This window comes from Erythrolamprus reginae, chromosome 6 (assembly GCF_031021105.1).
Source record: "Erythrolamprus reginae isolate rEryReg1 chromosome 6, rEryReg1.hap1, whole genome shotgun sequence".
NCBI classification, from domain to species: Eukaryota; Metazoa; Chordata; class Lepidosauria; order Squamata; family Dipsadidae; genus Erythrolamprus; species Erythrolamprus reginae.
Genome location: NC_091955.1, coordinates 11,988,849 through 12,008,906, shown reverse-complemented (window position 1 = coordinate 12,008,906; position 20,058 = coordinate 11,988,849). Strand labels below are relative to the sequence as shown.

The window sequence follows — 20,058 nt, the reverse complement described above, 5'->3', positions numbered from 1 at the left end:
TAAATCAGTATTTCACAACAGTTCCACTAAAATTGTGGACTTGAGTTTGTCAGTGGACATTGTCACCTAAGCTAAAGCTAGAAATCTATACCAAACCAGCTAAAAAACCCATATAGACCACTTATTGAATAATCCAGTGTGTTCATAATCATTTCAGAATGCAGTAAAATGTTATATAACAAGATAACTTTTTCTGTATTTAAATGGCCTTAAGTCTTCAACCATATTTTTTTAAAAAAACCTGAAAACGCTTGTGATCAGTCTTCATCTTGAAAATAGGAATAAAAAAAAAGCAGAAATAAAAAATAGACAAACAAAGGAAGCTTCATGGAAAAGCTAATTGCCAAGAGAGACCTTTTAAAAATATCTGGCAAAGTGCCTTTTTTTAAAGACAGCAGCCATTGTTTGTGCTGCGGTAGTTTCCTTTTCTATGCTAGTTGTTAGATGGACTACATTGTGTGTTTAGACCAGGAGTTGCAACTTGGGAGTTTTCTGGTCGCAAAAGGTTGCTAGATCTTAATAATTGTTCAGCAAGTGGACCAGACAATCGGGGAGAAAAAGACCCGGTGTGTTTTGGGGGCTCTGTGACTTTGCTGTGAAAATGTGCCTTGAATTAAGACTTGGCCAGATCTCCCACTCTTTATATAAAAAGAGCATTTTAAGGAGAATTTTGCACAAGGGAGAAATGAAAGGATGATTTTGATCGTATTGTCAAAGCGCCAAAAAGTAAAGACAGCCAAAGCCAGAGAAATGGCAAGAAACCCTCGCAGCGAATCTTGTGCACGACCCACCAACAATGCCTAGGATACAATCCCCCCCACACACTTCTGTGGTGTCTTACAAACGTGGATAGAATCGCACTGTGTGGACTATTTTACCCACCCGCCCCACCTAAAGCAATGGGGCTTTGCCCCAAATAAGTTCCCATGACCGAACCCCTGAAATCCATGCTTTTCAAAAGGGCCGGTGGATTAAGACTCAAAAGCCTTTGACGGCTCTCTCTCTCTCGTGTCCGTGTAATGTGCGCGTGCACGCCAGCGCGCGCGCGAGCCATTTATTCCCAAATCCACCAAATCGAGAAAAAAAATTGGCTATCTTATTTATAAGAGGAAAATGGGGTTTCAATTGGTTGATTGAAATGGCGAGATGTGACGCACAAGGACAGTTGGATGGGGAGAAAAACGCCGGGGTGCGTGTGCCAAAATAGGCACACCAAGAAATGGTGCGTGTGTGTGTTGGTGTGCAACAGTGCAAGGAGGAAAGAAAGTTGCCACAGGCTTCCCTTGTCGTTTATAACCCAGCAAATGAGCTTCGGCTCGCCGCTGCCTTTTAAGCACTCAGCCGGGGCCGGCAAGGCGCGACCTCGCCCTTCGCATCGAGGGGACACCGCGGTGGCTTCCCCCCCTCCGGTTCTTCCTGAAGGCGACTTGCTTCGCTGGCGAAGCCGCCCTTGAACTCGGCCGGCCGGCGCTTTCGCCCTTCCCCAAGCCCCGCCTGGCAGTCGGGAAAAGCCTGAACTTGAACCGGCGAGGCCAAAAGACGCCCCACCTTGCAGAAGAGAGGCGGCGGGTCTCTCCGGCGGCGCGCTCCCGCTCCGTGACGGGCGGTCGAGTGGGCTTTAGAAGGCCGCAGCCCGGGAGGAAGCGGCCCCCCGAGCCGCTCTCGCAGATCCAGCCGGCCCTCGCGGGCAGGAAGTCACTCGCGAGCGTTAGTTAAGGCAAAAGTCAGGCCGGGGAAATGAAGCGAGAGAAGCGGGAGCGCGCGTGGCCTAGGCCCCGCGCGCGACCGCCGTTCCTGAGGGGAGGCTCTCGCTGCGATAGGGCCTTTTCTCCGAGGCTGCCAAGAGCGGCGGCCTTTCCAAGCACAGCTCGGGTTTTAATAGTCGGCGCCGGGCGAGCAGCCAGCTGGCCCGTCTTGACTGGGATTTTTTTGGGGGGAGGGGGGGAAAGAAGAAGCCGCCACAACAGCGCCCCTCTCCTCAGGCTGAGTTTCCGAACGGGGGGATGATGCCGCCCCTCTCGCCGGGTGCCAAGCCGGCGGGTCTTTTGTGTGGAAAGGCGGGCCTCGCCGCCCCCCGCCCCACGAAGGAAGCGGCGAGGCCGTGTCGAAAGCAGACCCCCCCCCCCAATCTCCTCCTCCCCGGCCTCTTTTTTAACATCTGGCTCCCGCGCGCGGGAGCGCGCACGTGTGGAATCACACGGCCCGCTCCTCCCGCAGCCGGAGCGGCGGTGCAAAAAAAATAAAAAAAATAAAAATCGAGGGAGGCCAAAGGAGCGCAAGCTGCGCCCCCCACAAAACACGCACGCACACACTCTCAAAAACGGAACGTCTCTTGCACGCCTGTGTCGGGACCGCGCCGGTGTGTGTGTGTTGTATTTGTAAGCCAGGAGGAGGTGCGTGCGTGCGTGCGTCGGAGAGGGAGGGAGGCCTGGTTCATCCTCGGCTCCACCAGCTTGGGCCTCGGGGCCGGGAGCCGAGCGGTCCTCCCCGGGCGGTTTGCAATAACCGCGGGGATGTGTGACTCTCCCGCCGGGCCTGATATATGGGGGCTGACCTGAGGGGAGGAGAGGAAAACAAATGCCCGCCTTTTTTTAGCCGCCGCTTTCCCTTTGCGCGGCCGTGGACGCCTGTCCCAGTCCACCCGCTGGCTCTTCGGGCGGCCTCGTCCTGACAGGGTTTCCCGTGTAGGGCCGGGTAAGGTGTGAAAAGGTTCAAAACAAACACGACACGGGAGTCCGGGCGACTCCTCAAGAGCCGCTTGGGTTTTTCCGGGCCACGGGAGCGCGGAGGAGCCTCGCTTTGCCCGGAGCTCGTCTGTGGCCCCCTCCCCGGCCGCCCTCGGGGATGTTGCAGTTGAAGGTTGGGGCAGGGCAGGTGGCCCCTTGTAGGAAGAATGGTGGGTGTGCGTGTGTGTGGAAGGAGCCGGCCGCGTTAAGCCCTCCCGGAGTTGGGTCTAGGCAAGGCGGTGGTTCCATTTTGTCCGGCAACATGGGCGTAGGGAAAAGTTTCTGCAGGCATTGTATAAAGAAGGGGCTTCAAATGGGGTTAAGGCAATGCTGTTTTTCTTCCTTTCTCTCCTCTCCTCCCTTTCATTCTTTTTCTTCTTTCTTCCTTTCTCTCTTTCCTTCCTTTCATTCTTCCTTTCTCTCCTTCCTTTCATTATTTTTCTTCTTTCTTCCTTTCCTTTCTTCTTTCCTTTCCCTTTTTCTTTCTTTTCTTTTTCCTTCCTTTCTCCTTCCTTCCATCCATTCTTTTTTCTTCTTCCTTTCTCTCCTTCCTTCTTTCATTTCCCTTCCTTTTTCTTTCTTTCCTTCTTTTTGCTTCCTTTCTCTCCTTCCTTTCGTCCATTCTTCTTTCTTCTTCCTTTCTCTCTTTCCTTTCATCTTTTTTTCTTCCTTTCTCTCCTTTCTTTTCCCTTTCTTTCTTTTTCCTTCTTTCCTTCCCTCCATCCTTTCTTCCCTCCCTCCCCCCTGCCTCTTCTTCATTTCCCTCTTGCTTCCACCTTCCTTTCTCTTCCTTCCCCTTTTACTTTCTCCTTCCTTTCCTCCCCCCCCCCTCCTTGCATTATTCAAACCGTCACTGGCGACTCGGGAGGATATTAGCATGCACCAGACATGCTGTTTGTCTGTTTGCTAACATTCTTCATTCAGGACTTGTTAACTGCCAGACGGGCTTAACGCGGGCTTTCCCTCGCCTTTGCCTTTCTCCTCTCTCTCTCTTCCCTCGTTCCCTCCCTCTCTCATGCCAGTCCCGCTCTGCCTCGCCTATTGTCATTGCCGGGAGCTGGCAGCCGGGGGTGGGTGGGTGGGTGGGTGGGGAGGGCTTGGTATTGGTGGGAGGGAGGAGTGGGCAGCGGTGGGCAACGAGGTGGCAGGGGGCTGAAGAGCCTTTTGCACAGTCCTGCTGGGTCAGCACTGCTTTGCTCTCCAGGCCTGCGGCCGCTTTTTGCAGGGACGACCGCGGCCGCTTCTCCTCCTCCTCCTCGCCTCGGCGTTTCGCAGGAGAGACCCGCAGAGCTTGCAAGAGACGGACCGGCGGGCGGAGGGCCGGCACCTCGGAGGCTCCTCCACCACCTCCTCCTCCCCGGGGTAAGCCTTGGTTTCTTTCCCTTCTTGGGTGGAGTTTGGGTAGCGTTTTCCTCCCCCGAGGATGGTGGGGTGCCCGCCGAGAGAGCGGAGCAGCAGAAGAGCCCATTGGAAAAGGAAGTTTCAAACAAATCGAAAGGAGGAGGGGATCTATGGATTTCCTCGGGATCTTGAGGGCGCGGGATCCTCCGCCGCTTTTTTTTAAAAAAAGGCAACTCTTTATTTATTTATTTATTTTGTCCAATACACAATGAGAGTTTTAGTGGGTATATATATTGATTTTCAAATTCAGCAAAAAAACATGTGACATATATGTATATATATATACCGTAAAAAATACATGATGAAGGTTATAGAGGAGATACTCATAGTAAAATATATCTATGAAAGAATAGAAAAGAAGATATAGTCATAGAACATATCAATGAAAGAATAGAAGAAGAGATATAGGAATGGAAGAAAGGTACAGGAGATATAGGAGAGCAATTCTCAGCATCCTTGTGCCAACCTCGCTGGCTTCAAACCAAGCTAGCTTTTCCATGTATGAAAAAATGCCGCAAAGGTCAACGTCACGGTTTCGTTCTTGGAAGAGTTAGCCTCGAGGCTGTTATAGATTTCCCCCTTTAAAATATATATATATATATATATATATATATATATATATATATATATATATATATATATATATATATCTCCTATTTTATGTAGTAGATGCTTGGAACAAACAAACAAAGAGTAGTAGATGCTTGGAACCAACTCCCAGCAGACTTGGTGGGTCAATCCACATTGCCTGGGATAAACATATAATCCATCCTAAAATAAAATACAGGAAATATAGTATAAGGGCAGACTAGATGAGCCACCAGGTCTTTTTTTCTGCCGCCAATCTTCTATGCTTCTGGGTTTGCCACCATCCTCTCCTCTGATTTCCCTTGTTGTATAAATGAGAGTTGTTTGAAGAAATAGCAGATGGGTCTCTTTTGCCCAGGTAGGAAACCTCCCTCTTTGAATTGTGCAGCTGCGATAGAGAACTTACTTTTTAACACATGGGGAGCTTTTCTTCTGGTTTTTTGTTTTTTTAAAAGAATAAAATGCAAACACAGGCTTTGCCATAGAAGGGATAATTTCATTCAGTTCTGTTTCTTCGGGAATGTAATTTAATGACAGTCATCTTTCCTTGAGAAGGACAGTAACACATACATCTGTGTACCACATTATTAGTGGATGAAAGAAGATGGGTGTGATCATTACTAAAAGCATCTAAGCTTTTTTTAAAAAGTGTAAGTGAATGTAATATGTGCAAAACAAGGCAAAGCTAATATATAAACATATAGACCAAATGAAAAAAACCCAGCATTAATTCCTGTACATAGGATTTTTTTTTTACCTTAGCACATCAAAATTTCAGTTTGTTGAAACGAGATTTTTTTAAAATGACTGATGCATCTGTTTTTGCATTTACTAAATTTAATTTTAGAAATTCAAAAATATTAAATTGTAAAGGAGTAGATGGTATTTAGTTAAAAAGTATTTTACGCAGATATTAATTTAAACCCTGGATGTGTGACAAGGCTGATAGTTTGTAGTGACTGTATTCTTTCAGTAGTATTTAAAATTGAAATCACAGCTGATGTGCAAAGGATATTTTTTGCTAGTCATATTAATATTAGCTGGGCATCAATATAACACATACTCGTGGAATAAAAGGTAGTAAAAGTTTAGATGTTCTTTAATCTTGCTGACTTTAATTCTCTGCAGTATCAGCATATTTCATTTATAAAAAATAGGATGCATTACTGATGCTTGAATATCTAAAAACTTACTGCTGTTTGTTCAATATTTGGAGTAGTACATTTCCTGTTCTTTGTGATAGTAAATATTTTGTTTGGAGATATTTTAAATAATAATTAGACCAGTCCTTTCATTGAATCTTTTCATTTTGTCGTAAGACTAGATTTGGCAAGAAATATAATTAAGTGTATGCAATGCATTTGTAAAAGCTGTACAAAACTAGGATTTATTTTATATAAAAATTGAAGTTTCCAGCAGCTGTCTCAGTTTGTTCAAAACTATTGAAATTAGAAGAATTTGAGCCTGTATATAATTTTTTTAGGAACTGAATTCTACATATATTTAAAAGAGGAAAAATTAAATCGGGAATTAGGATATATAATATCTGTCAGTTTGCCTAGCTGCCTATCTCTCCATCCATTATATTTTATTACATATATGTATTTGTGTGTAAGTATATGTTTGTGCGCATAATTTTTAGCTGTATAATTTTGTGAGATTTAGGCTTAGGTGCAACTGTTTTAGGGGCTCTGCACTGCCTTGCAAATGGCTTTGTCCTTTACAATGGTTTGGCAAGGAAATAGATTGAATAAAAAACCTGTTTCCTTAATGAAAACCTGCCAGTAATTCAGAAGTTGTCCTTTCGGGCAATGTGGAAGAAAGAATTCTGTGAGAAAAAGATACTAGGCATAACGAGGCCTACAAACACAGGAAGGATCCCTGTATTAATTGCCAGTTGAAATAAATTAATTTTTTAATCCGTTCATTACACTGTGGTCACATGACCGTTTGAAAATATATTCCAACGCGTATTCGATTGATTTACTTTTTTTAAGCTCTCCTTCATCAATTTATCTTAAAGGAGGATCTGCATTCAGTCGCTCATTTCTCCTTTTGATCAGTTGATCAACAGGACTTTGGGTTTGAAAAAGTCTTCCTTTAAAAAAAAAAAAAAAAGCAAAAAGCAAGCAAGCTCCTAGAACAATTATTGGGAATCGCATGTCCTGTTCTCAAGTTGTACATGGTTGAGTATCTGTCTGGTATGTGTGTGCCTAGAATTGTTCGGTACACGTAATTCAGTTCCTCGTAGGAAGGAGCGAAGGCACTGTACATTAAAACCTTCAAAGAGCATCAAACAATATAAGAAAATAAACTCTAGCCTGCCCTTGTCGCACAAATGGTGTGTTTATTTTAATGACAATGCATACAAGTTGCAATTATTAGGAAAATCATGCTTTTATTAAATAAAGTGCAGCATAGCTTTTGACTTCTTTTCCCAAATTAAGAAATGGATCTTAATCAACAGCCCCGTTCCTCTTTTTTTTCTTTTTTTTTTGGCACCAGTATAGACACACAAACACATATACACAGGGACACCAAGGCACACAAAATAGAGCAATGCAACTAAAGCACTTCTCAGAAGAGGGAACCCAGGAAGTTCTCCACAATTAGGCTAAAATAAATTAGTTACTCCCCGTGAGCTTTAAGATTGAAAGCAAGGGGGAATTCTTAAAATCTTGCTCTTCATTACCGATATTTTTTCCCTGTAGAATTTCTTGAAGAACGCATTTTTAAAATTATTATTAGCAACAGCATGTGCCACAGAAAACGATTATACACGATGCACATTTCCCAGCAATATTAAGCTTTCAAATCTGGGGTTTGGTATCCTCCTCAACTGCATGAAAATAGAATAATTTTGAAAATTGGTTTTCCCCCATATGCTCCTTGAGCGAATCATTGGATCCCCATGTATTGTGAATCCGTAGATGTCTGGCGGGGGTGAGGTGGAGTTGTGTAACTTTTGTAACTTTTGCAATGACAACTGAACGTCTGTAAGGTTATGCCAGCTTGTAATGGACGCTTATGAATGAGATGGAGCTTATATCTTGCATTTAAGGACTGCAAAATGGAATACGTGTTCCTAGGTTGAAAAAGTCTGTCTGAACGATTTTTCGCTGTCAGACAAAGAATTTATGGGATCTTTTCTCCCAGTCTTACGTGATCATTGTGAAAAGGGAATTAATCATCAGGCACAGATCTGATTCAATTGTATTCGTTGTTGTACAGAATGGTTCGGCACTCTATCCCAAGTCCACCTATTGTAAATCCAAAGAGAAAAATGGGAAGCATGTGTTATTTTTATCAATGAGTTTTCGTTTTGTGCGTGGCACCCGGGTACAATGTTTGCAGAACGATAAGAGATCTTCCTCCGATTATAAGCAGGCTTTTGCGATGTTATGGGTATTTTATAAAGCTGTTGCCGATACACAAATAATAAAAGCAGATTCGCATTAGCTTGTGATACAGCAAGCAAATCTCAGCTTAATAAATTAGCTTTTTTAAAGTAAAGTGGAAACTGCAATAGTAGAGAACAAGATATTAACGGTTCTGTTCGTTACATGTTAAATTAAGTTAATCTTAGTCTGTTTAATCTTGGGTTGGAAATTGTTAAGATTCAGTTTGCTTAGCAATGTGCCTGTTGGTATTTTTGAGCATGTCACAGGGGAATCCAGGTTTCTGTCCCTACGTGGCTTTTATAAAATAGCCAGATGCTACAAGGGAACGGTTCTTAGCTACCTTGGCTGACTTTAAAGAAACAAAGCAAGTAGGACTTGGTTAAAACTTGAAAGAAAGACCATGCGGAAATCTTTGGATTTTTAACCATCTAGAAAGACCATGGCAAATGGTTGGCCTGTGATATTTGGGATATTCTTCCAAGGGTTGATATTGCTCTGTCTAAGCCTTGATAGTTTCCAAAATGCAATAATATTCCTCCAAATTGTTCAGTGGACACCTAAATGGAGGGTCAGAATGATCACGTCGCCGTTTATGTCAAAAACTACCTCTACATCTCTATATGAAGAAAGGACCCAAGTGGCTTTGCATCCATTTACCCACCATTTTGCTTTTGTATAAATCAGTATCACGTTTGTTTCTTCGTGGCGTCATCCGTTTTTAAGGCAGCATTGCCTTAGATGTATAACTCATGAATACTCTTGGTGGTTTAACTGTTTAACTAGCAATATGTCGTGAGATTTGCTGCAGCCATTTTATTTGGGAAAATTTGGTGGATTTGCTTCCATCTATAAGCCTAAAAAGGGCCTGTTGCAAGCACGAGGCTTCATTATCGATGTATTTATATGCTTATTGATTTTATGATCGCATTTATAAAGCCCCCAACCCCAAGGATTTTAGGCACATATTTATTGTTTAATTTTTTTTAAAAAAAACCCATGCATAAAGCCAAGCATCGCCTGTAGATTGCCAAGCTGTAAAACCTGCTTCTTATATTAAACAATAGACAAATCAGAGATATAGTCAATCGCGTCTGCGTGTTTTCTTTGATACCTCGGTAGCCAGTTTTTCTTGGATTAGCTCTTCAGATACATCAATTAATAACGATTAAGGAAAATCAACCTCAGATAAATACGTCTGCCTATGGATGCCTTGGTTGAAGCATTAGGGAGAAAAAGGGTCAAGTTCTAACTAAGAGGAACAGTTCCTCATTCAGGCCCTTTTGCTTTCAAGTATTTTTGATTTAGATTTAGAAGTGGCCGAGGTAGTTAACCCAATGCTGCATAAAGAGAGATGAGGCAAAGCCCAGGGACGGGAAGGGAGGGGTTGCCAATGTTTCCAGGCCTGAAGGACAGCCATGTTTTGTCACCCACCCACCCACCCACCTACCCCTCCTCCTCCTCCTCCAGTGGTCTTGAAAGAGTCTGCAAGCAGCGTCTGGGGCATTGCCAAGGCAACTCGGCGGATGCTTCTTGTCCTGGCACGCTGCAGCTGTTTCGTTGCCTGCCTTCAGAGCTGCAAAATGGGGCGTCTCGTCTCGGCAACCCTGGGGTACGAGGCAGTGTGCGGCGTGGAGCAGGCCAGCCGCACTGCGGCCCACTAAGGTAACAACGGAGCCCAGATGCACCAGGAATGGGAAAGTGGATTCCAGAGTTGGTGGAGAAGTGGGCCTCTCCTGGGGGATTTCGAATGTGGTTAAAGTAAGGCTTTCTTTCTTTCTTTCTTTCTTTCTTTCTTTCTTTCTTTCTTTCTTTCTTTCTTTCCCTTCCTTCCTTCCTTCCTCTTTCTTTCCCTTCCTTCCTTTCTTTTTCCTTCCATCCTTTCTTTCTTCCTCTTAGCTTCCTCCCTTCCTTTTCTTCCTCCCACCTTCCTTCCTTCCTTTCTCTCTCTCTCTCTCTTTCTTTCTTTCTTTCTCTTTCCCTCCCTTCCTTCCTTCCTTTCTTTTTCCTTTCTTTCTTTCTGTCTGTCTGTCTGTCTTTCTTTCTTCCTCTTACTTTTCTTCCTTTCTGTCTGTCTGTCTCTCTCTCTCTCTTTCTTTCCTTCTTCCTTCCTTTCTTTCTTTCCCTTCCTTCCTTTCTTCCTTTCTTCTTCCTTCCATCCTTTCTTTTTTCTTCCTTCCTTCCTTTTCTTCCTCTCATCTTTCTTTCTTTCTTTCTTTCTTTCTTTCTTCCCTTCCTTCCTTTCCCCCCTTGCTTTCTTTCTTCCTCTTACTTTTCTTCCTTTCTGTCTGTCTGCCTGCCTGCCTCTCTCTCTCTCTCTCTTTCTTTCTTTCTTTCCTTCTTTCTCTTTCTTTCTTTCATTTTTTAATCCTTTCATTCTACGGTTTGCTGGCTGGGATGGTCATAGCTCCTGTGATTTGATCAGCCCAGAAAGGGTGGCTTCATAGCAACCTACTTATTTTTCCCATAAGTACTACAGTGTTGAAATGAACAACCCAGAAAGGTGCAACAATTGATTGGTTGGTTGGTTGGTTGATTCATGGTCCAGTCCAGTGAAATACAAAGCGACATTTAAAATTATCATTAAACCCTGGGAATTTTCAACGCGTGGCAAAGCTTCGGGGCACACATAACAAAGAGCAGAGCTTAGATACCATCGTCTTCGGTGCCATCTTGGGGTGGGGGTGGGTTGGACCATTGTATCAACAGGCTTGTGGAAGACAAGAATAATACAAGTAATACAAAGAGGGCACCGATGACTCTCCACCATTTGTAGCTGCAATTACTGATTGATCACATTCATCTTATATGTTCCTCATAGCAAGGCCTTTGCCTTGGGTCCCAGGAGCGGACTATCCAAGGTGACTGTACAAAGCCCTCAAATTATTATTACCTTTGGGGGTGTATTCTGACCCAGTGGTTGTGTGGGCAGTTCACAAAGGGTTCCTGCCACTTCTCCGTACTGAAGGAGCGGGTCCAGCAGTCACATGGGTTGCTCATGTCCAATCCGGTGGAACTGAGCCTAGTATTAAAAAAGCTTGCCGGATCCGCCCCTTCCCCAGAATTCGCTCAGTTCGCATATCCTGCGGTTGTATTGTGATAGCTCGTTCAACATTCTAACACCTTCCCTTCGATCTTTCCTTCAAAAAGTAGTAAGATTTATTGTCTTTATTCAATTACTTGCACTAATTGCGCCAGCCGTTTAAAAGAAAAAAAGTAAAAAAGCGGCTCGGTTTGTTTCCTTGGGAGAAGTTGCGGTTTCGTTTTCCCCCGGCGGTTTTGCCGGTTACGATTCCTGCGGCCGCTTGTGGATTCTTCTAATCCTTTGGCCTGGAGGTTCTGGTGCAAGTATTTATCCATTGAATTATTGATTATTTATTGTATGCAAATATTTAAGGGCTTATAAAATACCTCCTGCGGAGTGAGACGCCTTCTAGTCTCCTGGACTTAGTCGATCGCTTTTCCCTTAAGAATTTCTACGGAGCGATCTTTTCGGCGCGAAGGCCTTCGCGCCCTTTTTTAAAAAATCTAGGCCTCTCGTGTTGGCCTTCTGCCAGCCCCGTAGGCCTCAGTCCACCGCGTGGATCCGGGAGCGGGCCTTGGGGGTCCCAGGCTAAATTCTCCACCGGCTAAGCCTCCAACCAGAGTGCCTTGGTTTACTTAATTACAAAGTTTAGGGAGGCTGGCCCCGCTGGATTTGGGGGCACGAACTCTGGGTTTGCCCAGATTGTCCTCACGTTTCAGCAGCTTCGAGGCCTCGAAGCAGGATCCATTCCTCTTGGGAAGTCCTTGAAATCTTCTCCTTATAATTCAGTTATTGGCTCAGCCTTGTCTTCTGTTAATTGTCAGACTATGGCTACTTTTCCCAAGAGAGGCACAACTAAAGGTCCCAGAGAGGCCAGGCCTACAGGCGATGAGATTACTAGTATCCCCCAGGCCTCTTCCTCCTCTTCTCCAGGGGCCCGCCCCTCGACCAAGGTCACCAGGGCCGAGAAGAGAAGGGACCTAGCCCTACAAAGAATCCATGACAAATCAGCAAAGCGTTTGAAAGTACAGGCCCAAGTAATCAGTAGTCAAGACCCACCAGAGGCCTCTAGTCTGCCTCCTTCTGGGGTCCCTGTGTTATCTCTGGATGAGCCAAACCTAGACAGACCCCAACCTAACCTATGGGGCATAGGTCCAGAGGAACCAGATATTATTGAAGATTCCCCCCAGCCAGGATCCTCCCAGGCCTTTAGGGATTCTTCTGCCATTTCTGCTGATATTTCCAGTTTACCTCCTGAGTTCCAATCTATTTTTGCTGTGTTGTCCAAAGCCATTGATGCCAAACTCTCCACCATCAATGAGCTTCCTTTACCTCTTCCTCCTTCTCGTTCCTCCCGCCCCTTGGGTTCTTCCCCAGCGGTCAGAGCTCCTATTCAGGATGATTCAGAATCCTCCCAGGATGAATATGAGGAGGTAGAGGAGGATGAAGACCCTTTTCAGGGCTTATCAGAGGATGAGGAATCCCAAATAAAAGTCCCTCCTCCAATTACTATTTTTCCTTCTCAACTATTCAAATCTCTCCTCCTCAAAGCTAGAATTTCTACGGGATTAGCGGCCCAGGAGAAACAAGCCTCCACTTCCACTGATCCCCCGGAGGAGAATTTACCTTACTTCACAGAGGAACAGGAGGATAACGAGGTAATTCCTATGCCTAAATTGTTTAAAGATGCCTTACTCAAACAGTGGGATTTTCCAGCCTCTGGCCTTAATCCCTCCACCAAGGACAGAAAGTTGTATAAACTTTCCTCTTCCTATGAAGAGCTTCTATCTTTTCCCAAACCAGATGAACCTGTCAAGATTCTTCACTCGGCAGCGGCTGTGCCAGGCGAGGCGGAGGAAGTCCTCCGCCCAGAGGACAAGCGCATCGAGCAAATGCTCAAAAGAGGATTCACCGCTGATTCCTGGGCCATTAAAAGTTCTGCAGCGGCCTCCTTCTTCTCCAGAGCCATGCTGCTGTGGCTTCGCCAACTTCAACAGCACATTCCTCCCGATGACTTGAGAGGTCAACAAGACTTCAACAAGGTCTTTGCAGCTGCCCAGTACGTGGCCGATGCCACCTTGCAATCTACTAGATTTTCTGCTAAGTCTATTGCAGCCTCTACAACGGCAAGAAGACTCCTATGGATTCGCCCTTGGCAAGCGGGAGTTCGCCAAAAGTGGCAGTTATCCCAGGGCCCCTTAAAGCGCGACCTTCTCTTCGGTGATCTTCTGGATCCACTCCTCACGGAGACCACGGACAAGAAGAAAGTTTTGGGTCCAACCACCAAAAAGGTTACCAAAACGCAGTCCTTTCGTCGCCCAGGGCGCCAGCAAGATCAAGCGGCTTCCTATCAGAGATCTCCAGGTCAGTATTCCCCCCGCTTTCGTTCCCAAGGTAGGAACTCCAGGGGTAGAGGGTTTCGTTTCCAAAGGGGAGCTTCCTCTAACAGGGCTTCAAAAAAACCTAGATGGTAATCTTACCTCCATTCCCATAGGGGGTCGCCTAGCTCATTTCGCCTCTAATTGGCGTCTCACCTCCAAGGACCCTTGGGTCATTGACACTGTTCAAACAGGCCTTCTTTTAGAATTTATTTCTCCTCCCCCTAAACGTTTTATTTCCTGCCCTGCTCCCAGGTCATCCTCAGATTGTAACCGTATGGAGGAGGCCATTTCTCATCTTTTGTCCATCAGAGCCATTCAACCGGTCCCTTCCGGTCAGAAGGGCCTAGGTTTTTACTCCATCCTATTTATGGTTCCAAAGTCCTCCGGAGGTTGGAGAGCCATTTTGGATTTAAAGAAACTAAACCTATTCATCAAATATAGGAAGTTTAAGATGCACTCCCTGTCTTCTATTTTGGCCGCCATTCACTCGGGAGATTTCATGGTCTCCTTAGACCTCACTGAGGCCTACCTTCACATTCCTATAGCCAAATGCCACAGAAAATTTTTACGTTTTTCCTTTCAAGGCAGGCATTTCCAGTATAGGGCGATGCCATTTGGCCTTTCCTCGGCCCCTCGGGTCTTTACAAAGCTCTTGGGGTCCCTGGCGGCCTATATTCGGGCGTCTCCCATCCACATTTTATGTTATCTTGATGATATTTTAATTCATGGGAACTCCCTAGAGAGAGTGAAAACAGACCTTTCTGTCACCATGTCAGTCCTTCAGGACCATGGATTTTCCATCAACTTTGATAAAAGTCACCTCCAACCATCCACTTCCATTTCTCACCTGGGATCCATTATCGATTCAAAATCCTCCCAGGTTTTTCTCTCTCCCGAGAGAAAACTCAGTATAGTGGAGTTAATTTCTAACATTTTATCTAATCCTTCAGTATCCATAGTTACTCTATCCTCCCTTTTGGGGAAGATGGTGTCATGCATAGGCATCATTCCCTGGGCTCGCCTTCATGCTAGGGAACTCCAGTGGCTACTGTTGCCTTTTCAGAGATCGGGGCACAGCAACTCAAATCGACGCATTGTCATCCCACTGAGTGTTCGCAGATCCTTCAAGTGGTGGAAGTCTCCGGCCATGGACAAAGGATCCCCGTTCAGGTGCCCGGATCAATTTGTCATCACCACAGATGCCAGTCTATCGGGATGGGGCGCCCACGCCCAGGGGATGATAGCCCAGGGCACGTGGTCCCCGGAGGAAGCTTCCAGGCCAATCAATTGGCTAGAGTTAAGAGCCGTTTCCCTGGCTCTGAAGCATTTCTCTCCTCGCATTCCCAACCGGCACGTTCTCATTCTCACCGACAACATTGCCACAAAAAGCCATATCTGCAGACAGGGGGGCACGAGATCCAAGGCTCTCATGAGGGAGGCCCTCAAGTTGGGCCTTTGGGCGGAAAAACATCTCCAGTCGCTCCTAGCCGATCACATCTCGGGGAGTCTCAACGTCCAGGCGGATTGGCTATCCCGAGCAACGATAGACCCAGGAGAGTGGAACCTCCATCAAGACCTGTTCCATCAAATCACCCTCAGATTCGGCCTACCAGTCCTGGATCTCTTCGCGACCAATGCGAACGCCCAACTCCCTCGCTTCTATTCCAGATTTCCATCCCCGGGAGCGGAAGCAATCAATGCCCTCCGGAGTCCATGGCCTCCAGGCCTACTCTACGCATTTCCTCCAATTCCAATCCTCCCGGACGTGATTCACAAGGTCCTCACCGAGAGGGCCCGAGTAATCTTAATCGCCCCTCATTGGCCCCGCCGGCCCTGGTTCGCGGATCTCCAACAGCTGTCCGTCCAGGACCCTTGGCGACTCCCCGTTTCGGGGGATATGCTGCGGCAGGGGGCATCTTTCCACCCAGACCCGGAGTGGTTCCACCTCACCGCCTGGCTGTTATCAGGAGAGATTTAGAACTGCGTGGTCATGACCCCGATTCAGTGGAGGTCATTTTAAAGGCCAGGAGGGGCTCGACCAATCGAATCTACGACCACACGTGGTCCAAGTTTCACCAGTGGTGTCTACAGGAAGGTCTCTCCCCTCTGTGCATCCCCATACACAGAATTATTTCCTTCCTTATGCAAGGCTTCCATAAAGGACTTTCCACCAGCACCCTCCGGCGTCATCTGGCAGCCATTTCATCTGTCCTAGGGGGTCCCCGCAGACAGCCTCTCCGATCCTTCCCTGAAGTTCAGGAATTCCTCAAGGGCATAGCCAACCTCAGACCTTCCAAGGTCCACAGGTATCCTTCCTGGGATTTGCCACGGGTTCTCCATTCCCTCACGCAGGCACCATACGAACCCCTAAAATCGGCATCCCTCAGGTACCTATCCTTTAAGGTAGCTTTCCTGGTGGCTATTACCTCTGCCCGGCGCATTTCGGAGCTGGCTGCCCTCTCAATCAGGCAGGACCTTTGTCAATTCCATCAGGACAAGGTAGTCTTGCGACTGGACCCTACCTTCTTACCCAAGGTCAGTTCCATGTTCCACAGATCTCAGGATATTGTCCTACCTTCCTTCTGCCTCCAACGAGACCATCCCTTGGCAATTAGATGGCACACCCTGGATCTCACCAGAGCGCTGAGAATATATATCCAACGCACAGGACCCTTTCGGAGGTCAGAAGCACTTTTTGTAGCCTATCATCCCAGAGTCATGGGGGCCAAAGTGTCTTCAACAGTAATAGGCCGTTGGATCAGAGGGACCATATCTAAGGCCTATGAGTCGGCCTCCCTCTCAGTTCCAAGGAACATCACTGCGCATTCCACCAGGAGCGCAGCCACCTCGGCCGCTTGGGCGACTCAAGCCCCGTTGGAGGAGGTCTGCAAAGCAGCCACTTGGGCCTCGCCAAATTCCTTCATCAGGCACTACAAAATTGATTCTTACGCTTCAGCGGACGCTGCCTTCGGCAGAAGGGTACTCCAATCCGTTATCTCACACGATAGCAAGCTAATCCCACCCTAGGGACCATCTATTGGGTATGTCCCATGTGACTGCTGGACCCGCTCCTTCAGTACGGAGAATAGGCGTTGATTGCTTACCTGAACGCCTCTTCTCGTACGGTGAGCGGGTACAGCAGTCACTTCCCGCCCTTGTATGTGTCTTCTTTACCTTTTCTATATCTTTCTTCCTCTAACAATGAGAGTTGAACACTACAGAGCTTCACAACTGAGCCTAGTCTATGGATTCGCGAATTCTGGGGAAGGGGCGGATCCGGCAAGCTTTTTTAATACTAGGCTCAGTTCCACCGGATTGGACATGAGCAACCCATGTGACTGCTGTACCCGCTCACCGTACGAGAAGAGGCGTTCAGGTAAGCAATCAACGCCTATTCTGGATCTGACCTCCCAAAATCCTGGTTGGTTTTTTTGACCAAAAGGCTACAGACTTTCTCCCACACTATGAAAAATAAGCTACTGCCAAGCTCCCAAAGATGCAAATAGCGATTTCGTACTCAAGTCGGCTCAGAAAGAATTTAGAATTCTTTGGGGAACCAGAAAGATCTAACCATCTCACCAGTTTTTATTTTACCTCCCCTTTCCTTCCTTTTGTATTTTTAACCCCATTTTCTGACCCTCTCTGTTCCTCCTCTTCTGATGGCGTTTGAGAATGTTTAAGTTCACTTTCTGAGCTCCGTTTATTCTCATTTGACTTCTTTTTTTAAAATTATTTTTTATTTCCGAGCCGTTTTTCTTGCAAGCTTTCTGTCAGACTTAATTGAGGTAGTCCTTTCTGTTCAGCTGCCCCGAAGGCCTCTTTGTAAAGAAGGGAGGGCTGCTTTCAGCCAAGAAGGGTGTTCAGTGTGTAAGTGTGTTTGCAACGTGTCATTCAGGTGAAAAGACTCGTCAGAAACCTTATTTTGACAGGTGAGGGTTTTGCAACACTGGTGATTTCTTAGGAAGGTTACGTGTTCAAAGGTAGATTTATTTAAGTCAGACTTAATGATGTTACGAGGATAAAGAGATGTGACTTTGTCCTTGTTTGCTTGGGCAATAATAGATGTTCTGCTTTCCAACAAGTTACACTTTTTAGGTTTTGTGCCTAATTGTAAATCATCGCTTTCTTTTTTTCTTTTTGCTATTAAGCTTTTCAGTGAATTAAAGAGAAAGAGAAAAGCCAAATTAAAATCTGAAAACAGTGGTTCAGCTTGATGGATAAATTACAGCTGCCATCTTGACATGTTTCACAAATCCCGATACTGTGGACACCCCCAGAAATCCCCAGTGTCAACACACCTCATGGACACCTCCATTTTTGGGGGGATCCTCTAGATTGCCGATAATTCTTTTTCTATTTTTATTTCAGTGGTCAATTTAAGACTATATAATACAGGATTCAAAAATTATACAGTGTTCCCTCGATTTTCGCGGGGGTTGCATTCCAAGACCGGCCGCGAAAGTCAAATTTTTGCGATGTAGCGGTGCGGAAGTAAAAACACCATTTTTGGCTATGGACAGCCAAAAACTACCACCACGCACCCTTTTTCAAGGCAGCACAAGGAGCCAGGCTTGAATTTGGGGGGCGGGGAGCGACGAAAGTGCGGAGGCCGGCAAAGATTGTTTTGAATGGCTGCTGCCCCCGCCCCCCAGCGCCTCCGGCCTCCTCGCCGCTACCCCCCCCGCCCGCCCGATCCGCTCCTCTCACCGGCTTTCTTGGGACACGGGTCCTCCTGCAGCAGTGCTGGCGGTTACGGCTTCTCATCCTCCTCATTCGGCCGGTAGCTGCTCTGAGTGCTTTGAGAATGCCCGCCCCGCCCCTCTCACAGTCCCTTAGTTGAAAGTGCTTTCGTCCCAGCTATCAGCGAGGGGGCTGCAGGAGAGGCGGGGCAGGCGTTCTCACAGAGAGGGAGAGAGAGAGGGAGAGCAAGAGGGGGGAGAGTGGAAGGGAGAGAGAGAGAGAAATGATAGAAAAGGGAGGAAAAAAAAGAAATGAGAAAATGATTGAAGCAGAGAATGACAGGAAAGAAAGAGAAAGAGAGAGAGAAGTGACTCTTGGTGATGACGTATGACGTCATCGGGTGGGAAAAACCGTGGTATAGAAAAAAGACCATGGAGCATTTTTTAATTAATATTTTTTGAAAAACCGTGGTATAGCCGTTTCGCGAAGTTTGAACCCGCGAAAATCGAGGGATCACTGTATATGCATGATAGATGTAAATATATTAATTGTAAATTAGGCTATTGAATTACCATCTCTCCCTCATAGCATTGTTAGCTGATAATATGGCAAATACTATAACACTGATAAATTTATGATTCAGTGTTTTGTAAGATACGTCTTCTGTTACATTTCAAGTTGGAAACAAATGCAAACCCCAAAATACAACACTTTATATTCTTGTATTATTTAAGCTATTATTTATTTAGCTTTGGATAATTATTGTAAGTATGTCTCCTAGAGAATTCAAGAAAGTATCCGTTAGGGATTCTCCTAATTTTATCGCATCTGGTGGAGTAGGGCTAACTCACAGTGTTTCTCAAAGAGTGGGGCAGCCCCCCTTGAGGGGGGCATGGACTGATGCCAGGGGGTGCGTGACCCCAGAAGAACATGCTCTTTTTGCCACAGGGAGTAGGCGGGTTTTTTGCACCGAACAATAGCACACAGCACAGAGTAGGAGATATGAAGTGCATACAACAAACCCTTAGGAGATACCATGGAAAAATATTTAACAGGGCTGAAAAGAAAAGAGGAGAGAGGTGGAGATAATGAGACAAACGTAAGTCTCCCGAAAGCCAAGAGGAATATATCACGAATATAGCGCTTGGCTTCACTGTGACTATGGTAGGAGACGAGGAAAAACAGGCATGTTTACTGTGCCTAAAAATGTTGGCGGGGACAGCACAAAGCCAAATAAATTAAAGCATCACTTAAACACATTACACACCAATCAGGTTGATAAACCACTTGAGTTTTTTTCAGCAAAAATGTGCTGAACATTGCAACAATTGTCCTGGTGGATAGTTAAGGGGGCACTAAATGTTTATTTCTTGCTGTGGGGGGGGCATGCGTGGCGTAACAGAAAATAATTGTGAAACACTGGACCAAGGGAACTTAATTTGTTTGGGCTTTGAACCCATGCCTCCAGACCAGTAGTTTAAGACTCGCTCAGTGACCATTGGAAATTATGAAGGATCCACCCCAAAAGCTACTTATCACCCGGTTTTGAAGTCACTGCAACTGGCTGCACACAGTCATGTGATTGCCTTTTTGGCATTTCGCAGCTGGACCACATTTACAATTGTTTGCAGCCACCTGTGGTCACCTGACTATGATTGTCAATATCTTTTTTCACGACTTTCACAATTCACTTCCTGTTTCTAGTAAAGAAAAAAAAACCCCATTGGGTAAAATTGATTTGCTTAGTGACCACCGTATTTACTTAACAACTACTGCAAAAAACATTGTGAAATCGGGTCCAGTTAAAAGCTGACTTGCTTAATGTCCACAACAATTGCGGCTATAATTCAAAACTCTAT

At 45.9% G+C, this 20,058-nt stretch overlaps 1 long non-coding RNA gene across 3 annotated transcripts in view; it reads left to right on the top strand.

The window, feature by feature from the left end:
- LOC139169293 (uncharacterized) overlaps nucleotides 1–20,058 on the top strand; it is a 217,427-nt gene that overhangs the window by 80,291 nt on the left and 117,078 nt on the right. Inside the window, exon 1 of one of the 3 annotated variants that reach the window (XR_011559438.1) lies at nucleotides 3,947–4,088. The exons of the other annotated variants lie outside the window; for them this stretch is intronic. This is a non-coding gene — a long non-coding RNA (uncharacterized lncRNA). Of the gene's footprint in view, nucleotides 1–3,946; nucleotides 4,089–20,058 lie in introns of those variants that run through there. 3 annotated transcript variants of the gene reach the window in all.